We start from the raw sequence: 9815 nt of genomic DNA on the forward strand, positions 1-9815 counted from the left end.
TCTCTCCTCTGCATTGCCGGCAAGATCTTCGCCTGCATCATACTGAACAGACTGGCTGACCATGTCTCCAACACAGTCAACCCTGAAGCACAATGCGGCTTCCGCTCAGGCAGGGGAACATGTGACATGGTGTTTGCCGCACGCCAGATGCAAGAGAATTGACGTGAGCAGAACAAGGTTCTCCACATGGTCTTCGTAGACCTGACTAAGGCCTTCGACATGGTGAACCGCCATGGTCTGTGGAAGATCCACCTAAAGTTTGGCTGCCCAGAGAGCCAAATCCAGCTGATTGCGTCATTCCATGATGGCATGCAGGCGAGAGTACAGGAAAATACTGTCAGATCTGTTCCCTGTGGTAAATGGAGTGAAGCAGGGCTGCGTCCTGGCACCCACACTGTTCTCCAATCTCTTCTCTGCCATGCTGATTGACGCCTTCCAAGACTGTAAACGGGGCATCTACATTCAATTTCACACATATGGAAAACTTTTCAACTTGCGGCGACTCTATGCTAGGTCCAGGGTACTTGAGGCACTGTTGAGAGAGTTCCTCTTAGCTGATGACTGCACGCTTGCTGCACACACCCATGAGGACATGCAGTTCATTATGGACCGGTTCTCAACCTCCTGCAGGCGCTTTGGACTCACCATCAGCCTCAGCAAGACCGAGTCCATGTATCAACCAGCTAGCTCACAGAACGCCAGTGTCTCCCCCCCCACCACCTGCAATCAAGATCTATGACACAGTGATCAAGTCAGTCGACAAGTTTTGCTACCTGGGCAGCACCCTATGCAGCAACGGAGCCCTTGATGCAGAAGTGATGCTGTGCATCGCCAAGGCCAGCTCCGCCTTTGGCAGACTCAACAACAGGCTGTGGAACAACAAAGGCATCCGGGTCAGCACCAAAATCAAAACCTTCAGAACTGTTGTGCTGACCACCTTGTTGTACTGCTGTGAAACATGGACGACGTTTCGCCATCACAGTCAACAACTTAAGCAGTTTCACCAAATATGCCTACGAAAGATCCTCGGCATAAAGTGGCAAGACAGGGTCTCCAACCTCCAGGTCCTAGAGAAGAGTGGCCTGCCCAGCATCAAAAGCCTGCTGATCCAGTGCCAGCTATGCTGGACAGGATACGTTGTCCACATGACAGCCAGCAGGATCCCAAAGATGCTACTGTATGGCTAGCTGAAGAAAGGCCACCGTGAACTTGGAAGACCCTGCAAGCGCTTCAAGGACACCTTGAATACAAACCTCAAAGCCTGTGACATAGACATCACTTCTTGGGAAACTGATGCTCTTGACCGCTCTCGCTGGAGGATGCTGTGCTCAAGTGGCATAAAGACGCTTGAAAACAAGAGAATGCTGGCCATTAAGGAAAAGCGTGAGTGAAGGAAGCAGGGCTCAACTTCTGGAGACGTTTTCCCTTGCAACACCTGTGGGAAGTGCTGCGCATCCAGAATCGGCCTCTTCTCCATATGAGGTTACACACCGACAGATAAGCCTGCCTGCCTACTCATCCGTCGGTCTGATGGGAGACTCCATCATCATGTTACCAACAGTGTTGAAAACGAAGAAGTGTGTAACACACACACACACACACACACACACACACACACACAGAGTACACTCAACACTGAAATCTATAATGTCAATACCTTTCAGCCCAAATGACACAGGGGAACAAGTTACAAGAAGATACAGACGGAGGTTAAAAAAACAACAACAACAAAAAACATACCCACAATATGATATCAGTGCATTGTGCCAACTCACATTCTCCAGGGCTGTCAAAAACGAAGGGATACAATACAATACAATATGATACGATGCAATACAATATGATAAGATACGATACAATACGATACGATACGATACAGTACGATACGATACGATACAATACAACATGATACGATACGATATATGATACGATACAATACAATACAATACAATACGATATGATACAATACAATATGATACGATACAATACGATATGATACAATACAGTACAATACGATACAACACAATACGATACAATACAATACGATACAATACAATATGACACAATACTATACAATACGATACGATACAATATGATACGATACAATACAATATGATATGATACGATACAATACGATATGATACAATACAATACCATACGATACGATGATACGATACAATATGATACGATACGATACAATATGATACGATACAATACATTACAATACAATATGATACGATACAATACAATACGATAATACAATACAACACAATACAATACGATAATACAATACCATACAATACAATACGATGCAATACCATACAATACGATACGATACAATATGATATGATACAATACAATACAATACAATACGACACAATACGATACGATGCAATGTGATAAAATACGATACAATACGATACACATTTTTACCCGTCCACTCTTCGATGTTGAAGTCAGAAATAAAGTCTACCCAAATGGGTATACCTGTTTCTGACGAACGTGTCCACCATCTCTGGTTCGACATTCTCATATTATAATTAACATTTTCACCCGTCGGCAGTACAAAACATACGTGAAAAACTCCAAAACGGGTGAAAATGTTAAGTATATATATATAAGTTTGTCGACTATAGAAGAGGATTTTAAAAGGAATTTGTCCACATTAGAAAGGTGTCTAAAAATGGAGTGCTGCTCAGTCGGGGTATTGAGTGGTGCACTTCCGGAAACTGTAAACGGAATGAAGTGTGGAGTCCTTCGCGCGAGGCTGAAAACGACAGTGCACGACGACACAAGGGTTTGCGATTGTACTTACCGATGTAGTACATGAATCCACATGTTTTGCGCAGAGCCCCACACACATTCTGACGGAATGAAATTGTCAGTGTACACCGTCGGCGCACCAAACCACGAAATGAAGTCAGTTGTCAGTGCCTACACACACAATCCCGGAATGAAGTTGTCAACCCTACACACATTATCACGGAATGAACTTGTGAGTGTACACTGGCACGCACAATATCGTAAGTCACGGAATGAAGTCAGCCTGAGCCCCCGCGGCAACTATACGGACACACTGGCAAACACGGAATGAAGCTGTCACTGTACACTGCCAGACACATGTTGAAGGAATGTTGTGATTGTACATGCACGACCTGTCCTGTCTGCCGAAGTGGATGTGCACGAAGGGGACGTAGGAAAGAGGTTACTGTGCACTGACAATCTTGTACTTGAAGTGAAGACGGAATGAACTGCACCGTGCTTCAGCGGGAGGATGAAAACAAGAGTGGAGGACTAGACAACTGATGGGTTCCGAACGTAACATGAACAACTGTGTGCGTTCGGAAAGAATGGCCATCTGTGGAGCTAAATATTTTATGTCTCGCCCTCAGTTCTCCACGGAAGGCCAGGAGCACACTGACATGCAACACAGGACACAGCACACACGTATGTGACGCGTGCTTGTCGAGGAAACAAGCTGTCAGTTACACATACCACGGGAAATCACGGAGTGAAGTTCTCAACACACACACACACACACACACACACACACACACGTACGTGAACTGAAATCGCTGACTTGAACATTCACAGCCGGCGCAAGCATCACTAACGAGAAAGAGGCGTCCAGCTGTCCAGTTGAAACGGTTAAGTTCAGCACGGACACTGACTGGCCGTTAAAATGCACTTTCCTATTTCGGAATGTGACTTTTCTGCACAGCACGTTGTTAAGAAAGGTCCCACCAGTCCCGCTCATATTTAATGTGAAGTCCTCTGTGCAACGCATTTGACTGCACTGACTGCAATACAGGGAATGGTGTGCGATTTCCACGTGTACCCGGTCAGTGCTGTCGGAACCGATACAGCAAGGACGTACAACGAAACAGGCCGAAAAGAACGGACCCACCACGGCACAGGAGACTGCCGTCACTCTTTTTCCGTCGCACACAGGTGAGTGTTTCAAGCAAGCTGTTTTATTATTTTCAGTCATGTTCATGTTAGGATCACAACCTATTGTCTCGTCCCCCACTCTGTTTTCATCCTCTCGCGAAGCATAGTACAGTTCATTCCGTCTTCATTTTAAATAACCTGGCGATCGCGTACACTGACCGCTTTCGATCGAACTGCCGCCTTATACGTCCCGTTCGCGCATGTCCGCTCCTGGAGATATGACAGCGACAAGCTTCCCGATTTCTTTACGAATTTTTCTATTTCAAGCCCATTGCTTGATGCATGGAATGCCCCACGAACTCGGACATACCGGCGTTTAGAATCGAGACAAGTTTCATTACGAGTACTGACCCAAACTTGTGTATATATACACACTCCCGTCTTAATCGTTTTCATGTATGTTTTGTACCACCGAGACGGGTAACTTCGAAATTACCCGTGGGTCCGATTTTTTCTTTCACTTTGCGTATCCCCCATTCTTTCCAAGCCCCTTGCTAGGTGCATGGAATGCCCCAAAAAGCATCCCTTTTTAGACACCTTTCTAATCTCGACAAGTTCGTTTTAAAATCCTCTACTATAGTCGACAAACTAATATATATAATTAACATTTTCACCCGTTTTGGACTTTCTCACGTATGTTTTGTACTGCAGACGGGTAAAAATGTTAATTATAATATAAGAATGTCGAACCGGAGATGGTGCACAACTTCGTCACAAGCCGGTATACCCATTTGGGTAGATTTTATTTCTGACTTCAACATCGAAGAGTGGACGGGTAAAAATGTTAATATTGTCACGATACAATACAATGCAATACAATACGATACAATACGATACAATACAATGCGATACAATGCAATACAATACGATACAATACAATGCGATACAATGCAATACAATGCGATACAATACAATGCGATACAATACAATACAATACAATGCAGTTTGTTTCCTAAGCAGGCGTCACTGCATTCAATCAGTTTCAGTTTCAGTAGCTCAAGGAGGCGTCACTGCGTTCGGACAAAACCATATACGCTACACCACATCTGCCAAGCAGATGCCTGACCAGCAGCGTAACCCAACGCGCTTAGTCAGGCCTTGAGAAGAGAGAGAGAGAGGAAAAAAAAAAGACCGGGGGAATAAATAATAGATAAGCTTACATAAATAAATAAATAAATAATTAAATAAATAATAATTATAATATAGAAAAAGGTAGTAGTAATAATAATAGTAATACTAATAAAATGATAATAAAAAAAAATAAAAAAATAAATAAATAAGACATCAATGGTGATAAATAAGCGAATAAATGTAAAACATGAAGACACACATTCACACATACACCCACACATGCATAACAGAAATGCACCAAACATGCAGTTTCACAGATATGAAAGCACAGTCAAATACATATAAACGTACATGAGCTCTAACACACACACACACACACACACATTACCTTGCACCTCCTCTACCCCCCTCCTCCACACACTCATTTCTAGTCTACGTATCGCAGCTTCCACGGCACACACACACCATTCAGACAAATCAATATACACTGCACCACATCTGCTAGATAGATGCCTAACAGCAGTAAAATCCAATGTACTTGTCAGCACGGAGGTATATAATTTTGTCTGTGTTCAGAACTCAGTGATTTGTATTCCTGAAAGCACAAGAGGTTGGTATGTCGGTATAGAAAGGACTCAAAATGGAGTCATTCTGTGAGTTGACCGGAAACCCCCCCAAAAATACCCACCTCAAACAGCAACAACAGAACACCAGAAGAACAGTCTCATCAACAAAGGGCAATGATCAAATGTCATGCCGGAACCTAGTCATGTATTTTTTTCGTGGTGAATATGATTGAGAGAGAAAGAGACAGACTTTCATCCATCGATGTTTGCACCTTTTGTGTGTCGTCTGTCGAAGGGAAGCAACTCAAACAAACTGACAGTCTTAGCAGACGACATGCAAATAATTATTAGATCTATTGCGGGCAGCGGACATGGCTAGGATTTGACACTTGACAAGTAAAAGGTCATTGTATCAATGACAGGATGTGCCAAAGTCTATGACAGAGACGCTGCAGCGAAATGAAAGAACCACTTCCACGTTTTTGAAGAGATTTCGAAAAAGTGAGTCGACAGTAAATCAGTTTCAGTTTTCAGTTTCAACTATATGTCAAAGCATACTGACTGATTATATCTATTCGATCTGCACCACATCCCGCTGCATTTTAGTAGGTGGCGGCAGTGAAAATTTAAATATTCATTACAATGACTGAAATGTGATTTTTGGCAAACAACATGACAATATAAGAAAAGAAAAAAAAGTAAGTGAATATCTTGATTGGTTCTGAAGATATTCCATTTTAAAGATGTGACGATGCGCACATGCTGTTAGTACTTAATATTTTCACATTTTCACAGTTATATTATACTGTCCATGAGGGTACTGTAATGAAAACTTATATATACTTTTAAAAACCATATGATAATGGCATATTGCACACGAAAACACTAACACTTCAGCAGCAAAGCAACTGGAAAATATGTCTGTCAAAGTAGGAGGAAATAGAAAATCAAGACGTGTCAATCTGCACAGAATAGCAACTTTGAAGGTCTACAGCACTGAAACGAATAGACAGTTGCATTTCATATTAAAATATCTTGCAGAATACACCACAGAAAGTGCACTGAATTTTTTTCAGGCAGGACAGTTGACTGAATTTTAAGTATCAGAGTCTCAAACTTTGAAAAATCTTCAATTTGACCAGCGGAAAAAAGACTGTTCATTGGGGTAGCATGCTGCAAAGATGAATATTTCAGTAACTGTCACAAGTAGGACCATGAAATTTTGTGTGTGTATTAAGTGAAATGTCAGCTTTCAAAATAAATTAAAATCAACCTTAAACCTTCCCTATAAAGTTGGCAGAAAAGGAATGATACCTGATTTTCTCATTAAAAAAGGGTGCATGCTGCGGATGAGACTTCTTCAAAATTTTTGTTTTTTAAAAAAATATTGAAGTTGCAGCCACAATAAGTTACCAGTAGTCTAGGCTGATCATCTTCTGCAAAATTACTACAAATTTTTAAACGAATGCAACTTGAGAGCATTATACAGAATGGGTAGGTTGATGGGGCATTCCACGACAAAGGTTCCCAGGAGGGAGCAAATATTACTTAAGTTGCTAGCAAATATGACAGATATATGAATCTATTTTCTTTCAGCTCTCTAGCTCTTTCTTCCATCCATGAACCCAGTCATGCATTTCATTATAGAAGAAACACAATAAATAAGAAATAAAAGGTGGATGATGCATCTTTATTTCTTCACAAAATGGCATTCACAAGAGAAAATGCACACCAAAAAAATCTCTCATTTTTTGGCACTCACAGGTTTCCTGGCATCAGCAATAACATGCTGCTCGCTACCCAAGATGTTCATACTGGCCTTTTTGGATCATGGAATAGGTCTTGCATGCCCTGCCATGAGCAGCTGTTTCTGCAACATGTTAGATACACAGATCAGCTTAAAAGAAAGAACAAATGTTATGTTCAATTTCAGTTTCAGTTTCAGTAGCTGAAGGAGGTGTCACTGTGTTCGGACAAACCATATACGCTACACCACATCTGCCAAGCAGATGCCTGACCAGCAGCGTAACCCAACGCGCTTAGTCAGGCCTTGAAAAAAAAAAAACAAAAAAAAACGGGGGAATAAATAATAGATAAGCTTACATAAATAAATAAATAAATAAATAAATAAATAAATGAATAATAATTATAACATAGAAAAAGGTAGTAGTAATAATAATAGTAATACTAATAAAATGATAATAATAAAAAATAAATAAATAAATAAGACAACAATGGTGATAAATAAGCGAATAAATGCAAAATATGAAGACACACATTCACACATACACCCACACATGTGTAACAGAAATGCACCAAACATGCAGTTTCACAGATATGAAAGTACAGTCAAATACATATAAACATACATGAGCTCCAACACACACACACACACACACACACACACACACACACACACACACACATTACCCTGTTCAATTTAAAACTTAAAACCAAAACCAGAGCTCTCAATTTAATATATATTTAGGCTTTTGTCAATTTCTGAGTGTTTTGAGTGGGAGGAAAACACTGTGATAACAGAATTATAAAATGGCATACTAACAGGTAAGTATTCATTCAACAGCAACACAAAATTCACTGCACTGAACAATATGGCCGCATTTACATTTCACACAATAACGCAGATTGCAGCAACAACTTATGCTTTGACAACTGAGGCTGAATTTATGGGGGTCTGTCCTTTCAAGTTGCTGACAAGATCTTTGCCATCTACATGTACTGTTCATCTTATGGATGTCTTTGTTGCATGCAATTATTTACTCAGATATTCCACTTCAGGGTGCTGCATTTCATGACTGAGATGAAAGTATTACTTAATGTCTTATGTATATATGATTACTTAATATTGAATATTTTATTGTTAATATGCACATCATAATTAGTATCTTATTCTTTGATATATATATTTTGTGTACTCACCTTTATTTGTGTGTGTATGTGAGAATGCATGTCTTTGATATATATCAAACTGAATATTTCATTCACAATATGTGCATGGTATTTTGCATTTTATCATTTCATGAAATATGTGTTTACTTCCCTTTGTTTTCTGTTTCATGCAGTCTAGATGCACAGCATATCATGGGTTACATGAACACCCCCCCACACACACACACCCCTGCAACCCCCCCCCCCCCCCCCCCCCCCCCCCGCACCCCCCCCCCCCCCCCCCACACACACAATTATACTCTCTTAATGGCTGGATTCCTGAAAGTGTTATATAGTTTGACTTGACTGAACCTGATGTACAACTTAGGCTGTGGGTGTTATTGTACTGATTTTCTTTTACTAATTTTAGTTTGTTAAAAATTGGTGTTAATTTTTTTAAGAAACAGGATGTTGACTGCACTGTTCAAATTAATCATATATCTCTTCACATTACACAATTTTCATACTCAGACATACACATACTCACAGGCATACATGTGCAAATGCAAACTTGCTCTCTCTCTCTCTCTCTCTCTCACACATACTCACAGGCATACATGTGCAAATGCAAACTTGCTCTCTCTCTCTCTCTCTCTCTCTCTCACACACACACACACACACACCCACTCCACTGACAGGAAAGAAATGGAGAGGGGGGGATGACTGGAGGGAGGAGGTGGTGGGTTATATCACTGTCAGCAGTCAGGGATTCTCAGCCATAGCTAGTGGTCAGTGATTTGGCTCAGTGCCAAGTTTGCCACAACCATTGACAACCCCCTCCCCTCTCCTTACCATTGGTGGGAGATTCTCAGAGACAAGGGAGGGGAATGACTATACAACTCTCAGCTAATTATGAAAGTGAAGTTTGCAGAGGAGAGAGGGGGAGGAGGGGCATGGGGGAGGGGGGGAGGGAGGGGTTAGTATGAACTGGTGTTCTTGTTCTTTCTGGAATGTGAGAGCATAGTATCTATCTGTCTGTATATATTAATATAAAGTTTCACAGCTGTCGAAGCAAAATGCAACTAGAATATCAGACTTTTATGTGATGTTGAATGAAAAAGAAACGACATTACAATTTTTTACTCACTTATTTAACACTCACCGAATTTGTAGCAGACGACGCTAATGCTGTCCCGGGCATTTCCGGTTTTAGACCCGGGTAATATTTTGCTTACTAAAGCAAAAATCAATCAAATATTAGTAATGGGAATTCATGGTCTCCGTTTTAACATGTCCATTTTTCATTCTGTATCAATGGTTTTTGTGTGTTTTACTCAG

At 41.0% G+C, this 9815-nt stretch overlaps 1 protein-coding gene across 1 annotated transcript in view; it reads left to right on the plus strand.

The window, feature by feature from the left end:
• The first annotated feature begins 2527 nt into the window (after window positions 1-2527).
• Window positions 2528-9815, plus strand: part of LOC143290136 (EGF-like domain-containing protein 2) — a 72392-nt gene continuing 65104 nt past the window's right edge. Inside the window, exon 1 of the mRNA XM_076599427.1 lies at window positions 2528-3951. The gene's annotated coding sequence lies outside the window, so the exon portion shown is untranslated. The remainder of the gene's footprint in view (window positions 3952-9815) is intronic.

The sequence above is a fragment of the Babylonia areolata genome, chromosome 15 (genome assembly GCF_041734735.1).
Source record: "Babylonia areolata isolate BAREFJ2019XMU chromosome 15, ASM4173473v1, whole genome shotgun sequence".
In the NCBI taxonomy this organism is placed as follows: Eukaryota; Metazoa; Mollusca; class Gastropoda; order Neogastropoda; family Buccinidae; genus Babylonia; species Babylonia areolata.